Below are 18,862 nucleotides of genomic sequence, written 5' to 3' on the forward strand. Positions count from 1 at the left end.
TTTGTCCATCGTGCCCTCTTCTTCTTGCTGCTCCCATTGGCGGAGGCGTTGGACTCTCCGTTTTTGTGATTTGGTTAACCCGTCTGGGCACCACCTGGGGTTTATTGGTCTCCCTTCTTTCCTGGCGCGTTCCCATTCTGGTTCGCGTCCTAACGGGTTCTCGTCTATTACCCGAGCATCGGCCATGTCTTCGAGCCGGCTGTGAACGCTGGCTTTGCTATTTGATTGATCGTGTTGATCGGACCTGCCCCCCTGCCTATTATAGCTTCTGCCTTCTGACCGATCATATCGGTCACTTCTGCCCCCCAGCCGATCACGCATGGAAGGGCGTTGATCATCTGGATTTCGCCGATTCCTGCTGATCGGTTCTGGCCTTCCGTCTCTAGAGCGAGACCTTGTGAACGGCCGATTGTTTCGATAGGGGCCGTTGCACTCTGGGCAAGTATCGGCTGATGGAAGTCTGAGGTTATTTTCCCAACAGTGGATGAAGAATGGGCATCTCCAATGTTCCTCATGCCGACGCATTGCTTCCTCTCGGGACCTCGATCGTTCATGTTGGCGCTGGTATTTTTGGAGCAGGAACTGGGAAGTAATGCGTGGTCCTTCTGGCTCACCGTCGTCGACCTCCATCCGTCGCTTCCCTTTGATGTCTTCAGACGTGACTTGATTCCTGGGATCGACAGCGCCACTCTTTTTTGCCGATTCGGATGTCAGCACTTTTGTTTGGAGGGGATTCTTACCCGTATCCACCATGTTGGTAGGAAACGGATGCTGATCAATCTTCATTGGTTTGGCCGGTTTTGCTGGCACTTCAAATTTGAGTCTGCCTTGCTCAATGGCCGACTGTATTTGCTGCCTGAAGATTTTACACTCGTTGGTATCATGTGATGTGGCGTTATGCCACTTGCAATACTTCATCTTCTTCAATTGTTCGGCAGAGGGTATCGTGTGGTAAGGCGAGAGTTTAATCTGTCCTTCCTGGAGTAGAAGGTCGAATATTTTGTCAGCTTTGGTAGTATCAAAACCGAACGCTTCCGGCTCCTTTTTGCCGAACGGGCATGATATCGGCTTCTTTCCCTTAATCCACTCTGCAAGTCCGATTTCGGCGTCTTCTTCATCCTCTACTTCTTCCAGGAATGCTACCTTCTTCTGGAAATTCCTCCTTGGATCAAATGGACGCACCTCTTGCCCGGACAATCGGTGGACAATCTGGCTCAGGCTCTCGAATTCTTGTGAAGCATATTTCTCTTTAATATGTGGCAGCAGGCCTTGGAAGGCTATATCGGCCAACTGTGCATCGGTTAGAGCCAGGGAGTAGCATTTGTTTCTGATTTCCCGAAACCTCTGTATGTACGAGGGTATCGGCTCATCACTTCGTTGCCGGAGGCTAGTTAAATCAGACAACTTCATTTCATGGACTCCAGCATAGAAGTACTTGTGGAACTGCCTCTCTAGATCGGCCCATGTGATAATCGAGTTTGGTGGCAAAGTGGTGAACCACTGGAAAGCCGATCCAGACAAAGATGACGAGAACAACCGTACCCGCAGAGCATCTTGCGTAGCTGCTTCTCCGCATTGTATGATGAATCTATTCACATGTTCCACGGTAGAAGTATCATCCATTCCGGAAAATTTAGTGAAATCCGGAACTTTGTACCGATGGGGAAACGGCAACGAGTCGTATGTAGATGGGTATGGTGTCCTGTAGGTATAAGTTTGCACCTTCGGCTTCAGGCCGAATTGCTCTTGCATTACCTCCGCGATCTGCGCCGCCCAATCTGGTTGTTGTTGGGGAATAATTGGCGGCGGAATCGGCACATGTTGATAAATGGGAGGTTGAATAAAAGGAGGTTGATGAAAAGGTGGTATCTGAGTATAAGCCGGCGGTGCAGTAAAGGACGGCTGCTTGTATGAACCACTTGTTTCATCATATAGCATGAGCTCTGACGTCTTATTGACCTCCGGAGCGATAGGCTGGTATGGTGGTATGATCGGCCGAGTGGCCGTTTGGGAAGGTGTCTGGAACGGAGGATTTCCTTGGCTGACCGATTGATTCAAACCGGTCGTGTTTAAGGGTGCCCCCCAGGGTAAAGGGATGACTGGAGGGAGTGGTGCAGTGGACGGCTGGATGGAGCCGTATCCCAAAGGAGTTGATGACGTAGAAGCACCAGATCCTCCGACTGAAGATTGGATCGGCTGTGAAGCCTGATAAGCCTGATTTGGTGGAATCGGCTGAAAATACGTAGGCCCCTTGTACCCTTGTGGTATACCTCCGGCGAAGGAGTTGACAACAGCATTGTGCACCATGTTTGAAAGTACAGGGGATTGGTTGATGAAGGCGTGATGAAGAGATTGCTGAATCATATCGGACATTTTGTCCGAATCTTCTGAAATCGTAATCTGGCGGGGAGTAGGGAAAGGAGACTTTTTAATAGTTTCCCCGCTCCTGGAACGACTGAAGGATTTCAAGCAAGTTTTCCGGACTTGCTCCAAATACTGATTTAGATCTTCTTTTTGGTCGTCCTTTAGATCTGCTTCCGTCACTTCGATGACGTTATCTTCGGAGACTTCAGCAACTTTCGACATGACAGCGGTTGTAATGGTCCCACCGGGCGTGCCAAAAGTGTGTTGGTGCTAGAAATCGGTCAACCGAATTCCAACGACCGACACACGACCCGGGAGAATCTGCTTAACTCCTGTTCGGGTGAAAGCCCTGGTGCGGTTCGCGCGGCGTGCCAGCCAATCTGACCTGTTGATTGGCAAGGAAGAATACGTGTTAGATTCAGTAACTGCGATCGGCTAAGTTTCCGATCGAGATAGCTTATCGGCAGATCGGCCGATTTACTGTGACGATGAAATCGGCTATAAGACAGCACGATTCCTGTAGCCTCGTAAACAGATAAATACTAGAGTAATAGGTACAAAGCTTATGAAAACAGTACCAGGAAAAGATCTTAATCGGCAACGAATTAATCTAATAACAGAAAATAATGAAAGCCGAAGCTACCGATTCCTAGTAGGATAACTGGTGATAAAAACTAGAAAAACAGGTAAAAACCTATGAATCTAGCCGATATCGATAACTGATGAATAAATCTAAACGAAACAACAGCGATACGCCGGAAGTTAAAGCTTAGATATTACTCGATAAGCGGAACTTACAGAATCGGCCGGAGATCAAGATGATGCAGCCCTGCCAACCCGTACGAACTCGTAAGAAAGGAAAATTGATGGCGAAGTCGCCTGCTCAAAAGTAGATGTGCAGAAGAAAGTAACTTGTTGTATTGATTGATTGTTGTGTTTACAGATTTACAAAGGTAGCTATTTATAGCCCCGTATAAATAATCTTCTTAACCAACTAGGACTCTATCTCTAATTCAAACAGAAAACAAATATCTACAAGCACAATCCGTGCTAAACTAATTACCCCACGCTTCGTGGGCTGAACTCCACCTTATCTTTCCACCTTCCCAAGCCCATACAGGCCCACTTTAGTCCACCTTCCTTGATCGGCCGATTTCTCATCAGCAAAGGATTGCCGATTGGGAGTCTGACGTATTCACTCTGAAGTGAAGTAAAAGCCACTTGACCGATTCCGCACTGTAGCCCCTTTTGACCGATTCTCATCTGTACTCCTTCGATTTCTTTCTTCTTTGACGCCGATTCTACTGATGACGAAATCCGGCGTCAACAGACTCACTACCGTTTCCCCATCCGTATAAAGTTCCTGATTTCACCAAGTTTTCGGGATTGGATGACACATCAACCATGGAACACGTGAATAGATTCATCATCCAATGCGGGGAAGCAGCAGCGCAAGATGCTCTACGGGTGCGCCTTTTCTCGTCATCCCTGTCTGGGTTGGCCTTCCAGTGGTTCACCACCTTACCGCCCAACTCGATAATTACATGGGCCGATCTGGAAAGGCAATTTCATAAATACTTCTACGCCGGGGTACATGAGATGAAGCTGTCCGATTTGACCAGCCTTAGGCAGAGAAGCGACGAGCCGATATCCTCATATGTACAGAGGTTTAGGGAAATCAGAAATAAGTGCTACTCCCTGGCCCTGACTGATGCACAGTTGGCCGATATAGCCTTCCAAGGTCTCCTACCTCACATCAAAGAAAAATACACCTCACAGGAGTATGAAAGCTTGAGCCAAATCGTCCACCGATTGTCCGGTCAAGAAGTACGTTCTTTCAATCCACAGAGGAACTTCCAGAAGAAGGTGGCATACTTAGAAGAGGTAGAAACCGAAGAAGACACAGAAATCGGCCTTGCGGAATGGATTAAAGGGAAGAAGCCGATATCATGTCCGTTCGGCAAGAAGGAGCCGGAAACGTTCGAATTTGACACATCAAACGCCGATAAAATCTTCGACCTCCTCCTCAAGGAAGGACAGATCAAGCTCTCGCCATACCATACGATTCCTTCTGCCGAACAGCTGAAGAAGATGAAATATTGCAAGTGGCACAACGCTACCTCCCATGATACGAATGAATGCAAAATCTTTCGGCAGCAGATACAGTCGGCCATTGAGCAGGGCACTCTCAAATTTGAAGTGCCAACAAAACCAGCCAAGCCGATGAAGATCGACCAGCACCCCTTCCCCACCAACATGGTTGACGCGGGAAAGAATTCGCTCCAAACCAAGGTGCTGACATCCGAATCGGCTAAAAAGAGCGGCGCCGTAGACCCCAGAAATCAAGCGGCGCCTTAAGACGTCAAGGGGAAACGGCGGATGGAGGACGATGACGACGGATCAGGAGAACCACGTAGACACATTACTTCCCAATTCTTGCTCAACAAATATTAGCGGCAACATGAACGCTCAACATCCCGGGAAGAAGCAATGCGGCAACATGAAGATCACTGGCGATGTCCGTTCTTCATCCACTGTTGGGAAAGCAACCTCAGGCTGCCTTCGGCCGATAATTGCCCCGAATGCAACGGTCCGTATCGTAACAATCGGCCGTTCAGCAGGTCTCGCTCCAGAGATGGGAAACCAGAGCCGATCAGCAGGAACTGGCGCGACCAAGACGACCGGCGCCCTCCAGTACGTGATCGGCTGGGGGGCAGAAGTGACCGATATGACCGGTCGGAAGGCAGGCGCGATGATGGGCCGGGGGGCAGATTTGATCGACATGACCGGCTAGAAAACAGGGTCAGCATCCACAGTCGACTTGAAGAGATGGCCGATGCTTGGGTATCAGACGAAAACCCTTTAGGACGCGAACCGGAATGGGAACGTGCTAGACCACGAACCAAACCGGTGAACCCTAGGTGGTGCCCCGATGGATTGACCAAATCTCAAAAACGAAGAATCCAACATCTCCGCCAATGGGAACAGCAGGAGGAAGAGCAGCAGTACACGACAGACGAGAAGAAAGGCAGGTCTCAGGTATGGCGCCCCAAAAGAAACGACAGAGGAGGCGACGAATCGGCAGCCGACATCGACATGGTTTTCATACTGCCGATGGAATTCATGACTCCTGCCGACCGACAGGAATGTCGGCAATGGAAGAGCAGATGGCGCAATTGGCTTTGGAGCCAATGACAGCCACATTCGAGAAGCCCGAAGAAGACAAACGGCAACACCTGAAAGCGTTGTTTCTTAAAGGGCATGTCAACAGCCGACCCATCACCAGATTACTGGTAGACGGAGGGGCTGCAGTCAACATCATGCCGTACGCCATGTACCGGAAGAGCGATGATGACCTGACCAAGACAGATATGATGCTCAAGGACTTCGAGGGCAACGTATCCCCCGCTCGCGGCGCTCTCTGCGTCGACCTCACCATCGGTAGTAAGACCCTTCCTACTACTTTCTTTATCATTAATGGCAAGGAGTCCTACAACATGCTACTCGGCCAAGACTGGATACATGCAAATTGCTGTATCCCATCTACAATGCATCAATGCCTCGTACAATGGGTCGGCGACAACATCGAGGTGGTCACCGCCGATTCCGCATACAGCATCGCGGCAGCCGACACGCAGCAGTGGAGCTGCGAAACTGTCAAGTGCATATCCGGGAGAGTATGGGATACTGACTTCTTGAAGGTGTCCGATTTTGGCCTACAGCCGATCCGAGTAGTCGGCTCCGAAGACTCAGACTAAAATGGATTAGTTCGCCCGAGAAGATGGGAAGCTGGGACACGGGTTCACGTCGGCCGATTCATTAGAAATGATAGACTTAGGCGATGGCACCAAACCAAGGCCGACATATATTAGTGCAAATTTAGATCCGGAATACAAATGTAAACTGACAAGTTTGTTAAGAGAATTTAAAGATTGCTTTGCTTGGGAATATCATGAGATGCCCGGATTAGACCGATCTATCGTTGAGCATCGGTTACCCATAAAGCCAGGGTATCGGCCGTATCAACAGCCTGCACGGCGGTGCAATCCTAAAATCCTACTAGACATAAAGGCCGAAATAACGTGGCTAATCGAAGCAAAATTTATTCGGCAATGTCGTTATGCTGAATGGATCTCCAACATTGTACCAGTATACAAGAAGAACGGAAAGCTACGCGTATGCGTCAATTTCAGGAACCTCAATCAGGCCACACCAATGGACGGGTACCCAATGCCGACGGCCGATGTGCTGATAGATGCCGCCGCAGGACACAAGGTTATTAGTTTCATGGATGGAAACGCTGGGTACAATCAGATACTTATGGCTGAAGAAGACATACCCAAAACGGCCTTCAGATGCCCGGGTCACCTTGGTTTATTCGAGTGGGTGGTAATGACTTTCGGCTTGAAAAACGCCGGCGCTACGTATCAGAGAGCCATGAACTACATATTTCACAAACTTATCGGCATACTAGTAGAAATCTACATTGACGACGTCGTAGTCAAGTCAAAAGGACACCAGGAGCATCTGGTCGATTTACGACAAGTATTGGAATGCACTAAGAAACATGGGCTGAAGATGAACCCGAATAAGTGCACCTTCGGCGTATCCGCCGGACAATTCTTAGGATTCATGGTGCACGAGCGGGGAATAGAGATCAATCGGAAGACCATAGCGGCCATCAACAAAGTCATGGCCCCGCAGAATAAAACTGAGCTGCAATCTTTAATCGGCAAGCATCAGAAGATTCATATCTGATCTGTCTGGGCGAATCCAAGCCTTCACACCATTATTAAAGTTGAAGCCCGACCAGGAGTTCATATGGGGGGAAGAGCAACACAAGGCATTGGAAGATATCAAGCAGTACTTGGTCTCACCACCGGTATTGGTCCCTCCTCAAACTGGTAAGCCGTTTAAACTATATTTATCAGCCGATGAACGAGCTATTGGGTCGGCTCTGGTCCAGGAGTTCGTGGGAAAGGAACGGGTAATTTATTATGTCAGTAGAAGACTTCTGGACGTCAAAACAAGGTATCCTTCAGTGGAGCGGTTGTGCCTATGCCTTTACTTCTCATGTACCAAACTCAGGCACTATTTGCTATCAGCGGAATGTGTGGTCGTATGCAAGGATGACGTGGTAAAATACATGCTGTCACTGCCGATTTTGAAAGGACGGATCGGAAAATGGATCTTGGCTTTGTCGGAGTTTGACCTTCGATATGAATCGGCAAAAGCCGTTAAGGGTCAAGTCATGGCCGATTTCGTTGCCCAACACTGCGGGCCAGAGGCTACCTTCGTAGAACCGGTACCTTGGACCTTATACTTTGATGGATCATCATGTGGGGCCGGATCAGGAATCGGCATCGTCCTCATATCGCCTCGGGGGGCAAGCTATGATTTCTCTCTGCCGATAGAAGCATCCGCCACCAACAATCAAGCAGAGTACCGAGCTGTACTGAAGGGATTACAATTGCTAAGGGAAGTCAAAGCTGATTTCGTCGAAATTTTTGAGGATTCCATGCTTATCGTGGATCAGTTAACAGGGAAGTCCGAGTGCAAGGACGACGTATTGAGGATTTATTACGAAGATTGCCTGCAGCTCCTAAAAGAATTCAAGTCGGCAGTTATCAAGCACATCCCAAGGAATCACAACGAAGATGCCAACAAGCTCACCCAACACGCATCTGGGTATCAGCCGATTCAAGGCGCCATGGCTTTTGAGCTCGCGGCCAATGACTAGCGAAAGGAGATTGCCAATTACCTGAAAGATCCATCTAAGAAAGTGGATCGGCGGGTACGTTTTCATGCTACCAAATATGTGTTACTGGAAGATGACTTGTTCTACCGAACAATTGATGGCGTCCTGCTCAAGTGTCTAGGAACGGAGGAGGCTAAGACTCTGATGGGAGAAATCCATGAAGGAGTGTGTGGAGCCCATCAATCGGCACATAAGATGAAGTGGATGATCAGGAATAATGGGTATTACTGGCCGACGATCCTCGAAGATTGCTTCAAATATTATAAAGGATGCCAGGATTGTCAGAAATACGGGAATGTCCAACGTGCGCCCACATCGGCCATGAATCCCATTATCAAACCATGGCCGTTCAGAGGTTGGGGAATAGACCTCATCGGCCAAATTTATCCTCTGTCAAGTAAAGGGCACAAGTTCATTCTGGTGGCCACTGATTATGGGTGGAGGCAATTCCGTTAAGGGCCGTAACATCGGCTGCTATGGTTGACTTCATAAGAGACCACATTGTCTACCATTTCGGCATTCCCCAGACTATCACAACCGATCAAGGGACGATGTTTACATCAGGAGAATTCGAGGAGTTCACGGCCGATATGAGGATCAAATTATTAAACTCCTCTCCGTATTATGCCCAAGCTAACGGCCAGGCCGAATCCTCCAACAAAGGGATAATTAAGTTAATCAAGAGGAAGATAGAGGAACAACCGAAAAAATGGCATTTATGTCTGACTGAAGCTCTATGGGCATACAGGATGGCTTGCCATGGGGCCACCAAGATGTCCCCTTATCAGTTGGTGTACGGTCACGAGGCGGTACTACCATGGGAATTGAGGGCAGGGTCGAGATGCACTTCGCTCCAGGACCAGTTGGCGGCCGACGACTACTCCTCACTCATGAAAAGGGAACTTGATGACTTGGCGGGCCAACGATTGAGAGCTTTGATAAGCATCGAAGAAAGTGGCAAGGTGGTATGATAAGAAGGTCAAAATCAAACAATTCTCTCCGGGGGACCTGGTATGGAAGTTAGTGTTGCCAATTGGGTCGAAAGATCCTAAATTCGGTAAGTGGTCCCCTACATGAGAAGGGCCGTATAAAATCGGCAGATGTGCTCCAGGAAACGCTTACATTCTGGAAACAATCGAAGGAGAAGAGTTTACTAGGGCTCTGAACGGAAGATACTTGAAAAGGTACTACCCTAGTATATGGGTCGGAGCATAAGGATCAACCACGAAGAACAACACACAGCCGATACAAAAGGAATCGTCTAGAGAAAAAACGTAATCGTCCAAATCGGCCGATATGTTTTATTCGGTACGGACGGTGGTTTACACGGCCGACATCGTACAAGTCACCCTTAGAACAAAAAATAATTAATCATGCTTTTTCTTAAGCTCTCTCTCAGCCCAACCTAGTTCTATCAGAAGACGGATAAATTGTTCTTCTATCTCTTTCATCGCAGCCTCCGCTTCAACTTGATGGGGGAGAAGATGACTCTGGCCTATTGCCGGGCGTGATGTTCCTGCTCATGCGTCTTCAAGGACGATTCGATGAGGAAGCAGGTGACTTCTGTCAGCTTGAGGTTGCTGGTGGTCGTTGCCGTCCAGAAAGTCCCAGATCCGTCGGACGTCAGCAGGGACGTGCTCTTGGAGTTCATCGCGATGAGCCCTGATTAAGTCCTTGTCTTCTTGCGACAGCGGTTCGTCGGAATGCACGAGTCCGATGGCTCGTTCGAGTTCAGGGTTAAGGCGCCGTGGCTGCGGAAAACAAAAACATACATATAGCCGTCGAAAAGGTGATTCCTTTCAGAGGAGTTAAACTAAGAAAGAGAATGAAGGCAAATCTTTTACCTGATTAACAGAGGAAGAGGTAGTAGATGAAGAAGACATGACTGAAAGGCGCACCGATGAAAACAGGTTGGGAAGGTGAAGCTGAGCTAGACAGGTGCTCTCAGAATGGGGACCTAGGCCGGCGTTTATAAGAAAGGAAGGCGTGGATGTTTGGTAAGACGTGTCCCATCGGAAGTGAAAAAGGTAATAAATAAAGGGGGCGCCGTGAAGGACGGTCAAAGGGGTCATTAAATGTTCGTACAAGAACTGCCAGTACTTTTACAGGTCACCCAGAAGGGCATCGATAGCTGCGATCGCTCGGCGCCGGATCTGATCGGCAGAGTCCAGGACCCATTGGTCATCCTCTGCCGATTCGGGGACTTCTAACATATGGCGGTGGAGTTTGAGGGCTTCGTGAGCCAGGTGCTGCCTCTCCCGTTTTAGATCGGCGATGATAGAAGGGAGTTCCTGAAGCCTCTTTTCTTCGGCGTCTATTGCTTTGGTCACCTGCTCCATCTCCTTGGCAAGCTCTGCCCTTCGGTGTTTGAGGCGATCTATCGTGCCGACGATCCCCGGGTGAGAGTCTTCCAGAAAGTGAATCCGTTGATGCACCTCTTGAGCTTGACGCTTGTACGTGTCTTCTTCTTCACGAGTCTTGATCAACTTGGCGCGATCAGCCATGTGGCGCAGGGCCCTAAAGACCGGAATCCTCATTGACTCGATATATGCGGCCGGCGCCAAGGCCTCTTCCGCTTCTTCTGGTACTCGCCCGCTAACGTCACCAAAAAGTTGCCGAATCGGCGAGGCGTCTTCTACCAATCGGCCAATATCCTCTTGAAGAAGGGATCGGATGCTTGCGAGTTTGGCACGGACGTCATCAGGGACGGAGCTCAAAGTGACCTGGCGAGAGGCGACTTCCTCGTCATCGGAGAGCGCGACCGCAAACGAGAAAAGGCTGTTGTTGGGGGTGTCCTGTTCCTGAAAAATAGTAAGTCAAGAAGAAGAACAAATCAGCTGATGATGATAGCAAATCGACCGAGTAAGGGGGGAGAAGTCTTTTACCTTCTTGAAACGGATTTCTTCAAACTGCGTTTGGGAGGCCGTTATACTCGATTCATGGGCTGGTACCATTGGTTCGTCAGAAGTAGAAGACTCCACCATGATTGGTGCTTTGCTCGGGCCAGCTTCCCGAAAGATGACCATTGGTTGGTTAGGTGGGGCGCTAAGCGTACCGGTGACCTGTGTTAAAAGATTGAATAAGAATATTATCCAAATACTAGGAAAATCGGTTGAAGAGTAGTATACCTCGGCAGATGGAAGCGTGGGCGTGATGATGACCGATTGGGTTGCTGCCGATTGTTGTGGGTCCACACAAGTGGTTTGTGCAGTCTAAAAATAAGATGAGTCAGTATAGAGACGGCAATCGGTAGGATCAGAAAACAAGTTTACCTGCATGGCCTCCACCAGTAATGATGCAGCGGCCGCCCCAGCTTGCGTGACGACTTGAGTATCTACTTCTCCAGCGGCTGGGAGGGGCAATGTGGCCGAAGTTTCTGCCGATGTGATCATAGGAGGGTCGGCCGGTTCTATACGAGCTCGTACTCGGCGACTGGTTTTCTTGGTAACCTTCTTCTGCGCCTGCTTCGATCGGCCGACAATCACATCCACGGAAGGGGCATCATAGCCGATAAGGGGGAAGATGGTGTATGGGTGATGGCCCTCTATCGGCCGGCCACTCCGACTGTGTGCTGGGGGAACGCGATTTTCAGACTGAAGCAACAGCAAGATGTTAGTGTACATATTTAACCGCATTAGTAAAGGAATGAAAATCAGCTAGGGGAAAAATACCTCGGCGTTCGGATCGATGTTGGCTGGATCCAGGAGATTGCAGTATGTCGATGCGGAGGCGCAGAACAGTTACTGTTTCCATTCGGCCCACCATAGCTTGAATGGTTGGACAGCAAAGGGGGCTACTATCCAGTCATTCAAGTCTATGGTACTGGAGTCTGGTATCCGATCTCGCAGCCGACTATAGTAAAGACCCTTGGTAAGCTCATCTTTGAACTTTGCTCGGCCGACGAAGTGTGCCTGAATTGGCAGTTGACCCATGCCGAATTGCTGTGCTGCAACGGAGGGGTTGTAGAATTCATAAGTAGGGGCATCCTTTCCTGAGAAGAAGTTGGCCGATAAGATCCCCGGTTTAATTAGTTCATCTGTGAGATCTTCGTCGAATCGGCCGGTGGTTGAGTCGAAGCAAGAAGGGAGTTCAAAGATTGGGTCATCTCTTCGATAAGGGAACCAGACGGTTGCATCTTCATTGAAGCCGTTATAAAAACACCGGAAGTATTCGGCCACCTTGGTAGCAGAGTACGAGCAACCGGAGAAGGCCGATGTCGCTTCGCCGAAAGACGTACACCGGCGTCGGACAGTGGGATTCTCTACCGATTCGACGCTGGGGAATGTCATGTGTTCCACTCGCTGCTGAGAGATCTCGCTCATGTACAAGTTCAGCCATAGGTTAATGAATCACCAGGGTCCACCTGGGTTTCCAATCGGCTCCCCTTGGGATAGCTTGATGCCGATTTGGTGAAGCATGTGGTAGGCTGCTCCCAGTAAGTGCTTTCCAAGAGGAACAGAAGTCCCTATCGATAATGCTTCGACCAGAGCTTGGGTATTGGTAGATGGACCAGCTGCTCTCCCACAGAAGAAGTGCTTCTCTAGCCACATCATCAGGAAGGCCGTGTGCTCTCTGTTCTCGACAGATCCGGCCCTTTTGTTGCATCTGATGAAACCTTTCCACCCGCCGATTCCCCTGGTGTCCAGCCGATGTGATGTTGCGGCTATAAGGCGGAAAGGGGTGTCCGGGGAAGAAATGTCCAGGCCGGTCAGCAAGACTACATCGGCCAATGTGGGGGTCATGGGTCCGTGTCCAAACAGGAATGCGTTGAGAGCATCGGACCAGAAGTAAGAAGCTGCCACTACTAACGGCTCATTCCGTTCCATTTGGGACAAGGATAGATCGATGCATTGGCTAATTTTGAGCTCGTCCCATTAGACCTTCTTGGAGGCGGCTATCCCCTGGTACCATTCCCTCCAACCAGGAGTTTCGTTCGGCCAAGACCTAAAGGTGCCCAACCAGTGATCTAGGTCCATAGTTGATTGTTTGAAGGGGATCCTATGGGTTTCCAAATTGATTAAGTTGGTTGGATCTGGGTTTCCCATGGGCCCAAGGCAGATAAGGTCGAGGTTTTCTGTAAGACGAATGGTGATGCGATGCCTAACCGCCTAAAAAGGAAAAGGGGGTGCGAGGGTAAGAAATAGATCTAAAGTAAATGCATTACTGATAAAGGAAAGTTTCAGTAATGACCTCCGGGATGAAGCTCCTCGTAATCGGCGGAGTCGCCGGTGTAGCTGCAGACGATGAAGCTGCCAATGGGATCTCGGATGAAGCTTCAACTTTCGCCGATGGAGCTCCTTCTTCCGTCAATGGAGCCGCTGCTGTCGCTACTGGAACCTCCACCGAAGGCACCATTTCTGGAGCTTCGCGCGTTGGCGAGGTGCCTGAAGGTGTCGCCATTGGAAAAGTAGGAAGGAATACGAAAGGAAGGAGGCGCTGGAGAATTGGAGGACTAAGGAAAGTGTTGGAGGGAGAAGGAAGCTTGTGCGCTGAAGAAGGACGTGAGCTCGTAAGGAGTACGGGATGTGCTAATATTTAAAGAAGATCTGAGAAGGGGTAAAAGTGGAATTTTTACCACGCCGGCGTTTCGAGTTTTTCGGGAGTAGTGGTTGTCGTGGGCGCCCGTTTCAAAAAGATTGCAATCATCAGATTGGAGACCGCGAAACGGAAGGATATTTTCATTGCGTCTATTTTAGACAGGAAGTTGAAAAGAATTTTGAAGTAAAGACTATGTTTTACTCCGAAACTGGGGGGCATGTGTGTGGCGGAACCGCCCAACTTAAGCTGGTTTAAGTGCGTCTAATCGCTGTCGGAACAGCAATTATCCGAAAAGCACCTAAAACAGCATAAGTCCGGTAGTCCGTCGAGTGTCCCTAGGACTCCTCGAAGGATCCACGACGTGTCTCATAGCCATACATCAGGATAATATCCGCGATGGGATAATATCAACAAATATTACATTTTTAAAGACATAACCAAGGTATGATATATTACAACCATAGTTTGAAACAAACTTAATAGTGCAGGTTAGCGTGTTTCTAAGAATTTAAAACATGAACCAGTCCGGAAGAAAAATAAACACTTAAGTTTTATTCTAGAGTATCATGAGACTCATAAGGTACTCTAGATCTTCAGAGCTTCCTCTTCGGTGGGTCCCTGCTGGTCTTCTGAAAATAACAACAAGGGATCCCCTGAGTACGAAGTACTCAGCAAGTCTTACCCGACTAACAAATATAATAGCTTTCTTTGGAAGTGTATGCTTAGCTTTTTGGTGTACTTGGCTAATACAATTTTTTTGCCGAAAAGCTTACTACAAGTGATGCCTTAGTTTTATCTTTTACTTGGGTTAAGTTATTACCTAACCATTCTAGATGATGAGAAAAGAGTAAATACAACAATAAGGTATTGAGCCATACATCACTCATTTATCAGAAAGGTATATCATTCATGAATTTACACTACGATGCTCAACAGTGATCAAGTGCATTCATAACCGAGAATTGCGGCGATCCGGATCCATTTACATCCTGCAGGAGAGTACCCTGATCACCAGCTATATACGACTGTACAGGTCGTACATAACGACTTTTCGATCAGTAAATCCAATGATTGGGAATAAGACTACCCGGACCCAGGGACGCACCCCCACATGGGACCCCACGTCTGGCCTGATCACCATGTGAGTTTCAGGCTACGCCTCTGCCAATCTCCAGCACGTCAAGCGCGGGTACGAAATATTCCCGATCAGAGAGTTTACTAACCTACTGGGCTTTACTGGTCCCATACCCAGTAAGTGATCAGATGCTTATCACTTGATCAAAGGTTAAGACAACGAATCGGGCCTTAACCAAATTAACTAGCAGACAAAACTACATCTCTAGCTTCTGTCCGCTTCTCACTTCCAAGTTAACCTTCCATATATCACATGTATGACTCAAAGTTTTCCTTAAGGTTGGTAAACCAAGCATGTAAGCAAATAAGCAATTCTAGACTTGGGTAGCTTCTAAGGTGTGAATAAGTGGCAAAGATGTCCTTAAAACAAGGTATGATCATACACAAGAATAGGTTTCAAGCAACTCCTAGACTTAATGCATACATATAGCAAATAACCAATAATTGGACACATGAAATAATAACTCTCAAAATAGATAGGTATAAATGCACCGGGGCTTGCCTGGGATCAACAAAGGTTAGTTCTTCGGAAAACTTCTTTATTAAAAGAGGCACTCCACATTTCGCGAATGATGTCCATCTCCAGCTGAAATCCATGACTTCCACTTCAGGAGTTGTGACGTCTACGATTCTGTATATGCAAGAGTTAGAGATGCAACACTTTTTTTGAATACAAGACTATACAACTTTCCTTCATGATAAAGTTGCAAGCCAACAAGGACTATACAATTTATCATGATAAAGTTGCAAGCCAACACACAAAAACCCGAAAAGATTAACCCACCATTTTTATTTCCTTTACTAATCCTATCTTAGACTTTTTCTTTTATTTTTAAAAGCATTATAATAATTTTCTAATCTCAAAACTTATCTCCTATGACTTAATAATGATTTGTGGATAATAAAGCATTTTTCAAGTTTTATACATTTAATAAAGCTTAAGCATTTATTTAAATACCTTAAACAAAAAGGCATTAAATAAATACCTAAATTTTTATTATTTTTTTCCTAGGGCTTAAGAATTTTAATGCATAAAGGAAAATAAAATAATCCTAATAAAATTGGTTTCACTAATTTTGGACACTTCTAGAATTTCCTGTGAATTAAATGGTGAAAACCGGATTTAATCTATTTATCTAATAAAAGAAAAACCTAAGGTTTATTTAAAAACCCCCGGCCCAAACTATTCTCCTTCTTCTTTTTTTTTAACCACCGGCCCAAATTATTTCACTCATACTGGGCCCAAAAGCCGGTCCACCAAACTTTTCTTCCCTTTTTCCCCTGACGCACGGGCTTGCTGAACTGGCCCAACGAGCGCCCGGCCGGCCTGCCTTTCTTACGGGCCATGGCCCAACTTCCTCCTTCTCAACCATGTGCCGGCCCACTCTTTTCTTTCTTTTATTTTCACCTGGGCCGCACGGCTCATTTCCTTCCGAATGAAAAACGGCCCACCACTCTCTCTTTTTTCTTTTCATCGCACGGGCCCGCTGGGCCGGTTCCTTCCCTTGGCCCACGACGGTGACTGGCCCTTATCCTCCTTGCGCCTGCCCCCTTCTCCTTTCATGCCGCGCGGCCAGTTGGGCCGTCGCCTCCCCTTGGCCCAAGATGGTGGCTGGCCTTCTCCTTCTCTCCCGCTCCACCTGGGCCTCCCCCACCAGGACTTGGCCTCCCGGCCCAAGTTCACTGACCGGCCTGCTCCCCCTCCCCTTTCTTCTCACAATCTCCCTGGCGCACGGCTTCTTCCTCCCTGCGCCAAAACAGGGGCGCGCGGGGCCGACGGGGGCTCGCCGGCGACGGGGTCGGGCCGGGGAGGAACCCCCAGGCCGCGGCACACCCGTGGGCGGCGTCGGCGCCCCGGGAGACGGCCGGAGATGGCCCCTCCACGGCGGCGGCGGCTTGACCGGCTGCCGGCCGTGGCTTCACAAGACGACGGCTCAACAGGGTCCCCGGTCTCCTCCTATGGCTCTCATACAACCTAGCAACGCGACTAGGATCCATTTATTGAAGAGAAAAGGACGGCACAGCAAGCTCACCGGCGGATGGTGGTGGCGGCGGGCGGACCGGTATGGCGGCGATTCGGAGCTCGACGGTGAGAAACTGGGCAACGGTCAGCCTTAGGGCGTCATGGTGAGGCTACAGGGGCTGTTGGTGGGCGGTGGCGCAAAAAGGAATTGACGGCGAGGATGATGGCCGGCGCTGGCGCTAGCTCGTTCGAGCTCTGTGTTCGTCACGGTGAAATCCAACGGGGTAGACGGATAGGCACAGAAGCTCGACTTATACAAATTGTTACCGCTGCATGCCATCCACCTCGGCTTGTGGTAGGTGCATGTAGATGCAAACGTGGATTAGCTTGTTGCGCTGGCCGGTGCTTCGAGATGCCGACGGCAGCACGGCACTGCCGCTCTACTCTGTTCCTGCTGTCTTCTTCCCTTTATTTCCTCCCAATCTACAGGTTCAAGCCTCAAAATCGGCAAATCCGAACCCAATCTCTCGAACATCCCTTAAGCAATCTTGTAGAGTAATCCGAGCACTTCAATTGATAGATGGGCCTCTAACCGAATTAAGCATCCTAAGGTCGAGATTTTTGGAGCTCCAAGTTTCTGTCAGCTTGCACTGTTACTGAATTCTATCGATTCAGTTCGACAGTTCTAATATGGTCATTTACCCTTCTTTGGCACCAATTTCAGTAGCCCAATTGTATTCCATATAGGCCAACCACTCCCTATTTGTGTTCTACAACTAATAAGGATTCCATTTTGCACCAGAAACCATATAACCTTTGCACTGGATTTTCCTGAAATTTGCTCCAAACATTGCTAGTTAACACTGTTTTCAGACTTAGAATTTATGCAGCTCAAGAGTTGGCCGAAATAGTTAGAGTGCTGACTTTGAGCTTTGATTTAAATTTGATTCTTTCGCTATCTCTGAGCAACAACACCTTATTAAACATGTCCAAGGATCATACTTTACCGCTGTCTAGTTGCCTTTGCTCACTTACTGGAAAAATTGGGCAGAATTCGGTTTCAAAAATAGATACTCATCATGTTTTCCAGACTTAGAGTTATTTCAGCAAGGAGCTCGAAATCTGCTCATTTGCTGACTTTTGGCTCCAATTTGAAGTCAAATATTCCACTTTCTCTGGACAACAACAATTCATTTACCTTCTCCATAGTCCATATTACACTAATGTCCAAAAACATCTGCTTACTTTTAAGGAAATTTCTCCAGAAATTGGTTCTAAAGTCATGTACTCAATACCATTTCCAGACACAACCAAATTCCAGCAAAGCTGCCTATTGTGACAAAGTGCCAACTTTAGGCCTCCATTTGAAATAGTTCCCTCTGCTATTCCTGATCAACAACACCCAGATTTAGGAGTCCAAAGTTCATACTTCAACATGGTATAGTTTTCCTGATTTACTTATTTGAGAAATTTATCAGAATTCACTTTCCAAAATGGACTCTGAGGCTGTTTTTCTGATTTCTTGTTTTCGGACGGTGAATAGTAAACGTAGTTTTTCCGCTCCTTCTCTGATTTCTTTTGAGTGTTTAGGATCAAATATTATCCCAAATTTTTGACCCTTAAGTTCTAATCATCTTTACACTTCTATTCTATATTTTTGCCAAATTTTTCTGAATTTCAAATTCAAAATTCAAATTTCGGCCAAATTTGACCCGAATTTGATTTTCGGTCAAATTCTTTTTCCTTTCTTCTCGAATTGCTTCCAACCCTTCAAAGTTACTTTGATGACTAAAAAATGGCGGGTGTTACAATGTGTTAACGCCAGATTTTGACACAAGTAAAATCGGCGTTAGGAGAAGAAGAGATTGGAAGATGCGGCGAGATGCAAGGGCGACGATTGGAAATCGGCTGATTGGTGCTACAGTCAAGGATCGGTTGATTGGTGCTGCAGTCAAGGATCGGCCAATTGATGCTATAGTCGAGGATCGGCCGATTGATCCTTGGAGTTCCGCCTCGCCCCACCCCTGAGGTTTGGGATCGGACGCGCCCGACCCTCCAAGGGAGGATCTCCGCCTCGCCTGACCCCTGAGGTTTGGGATCGGACG

Source organism: Setaria italica, chromosome VI, assembly GCF_000263155.2.
Source record: "Setaria italica strain Yugu1 chromosome VI, Setaria_italica_v2.0, whole genome shotgun sequence".
In the NCBI taxonomy this organism is placed as follows: domain Eukaryota; kingdom Viridiplantae; phylum Streptophyta; class Magnoliopsida; order Poales; family Poaceae; genus Setaria; species Setaria italica.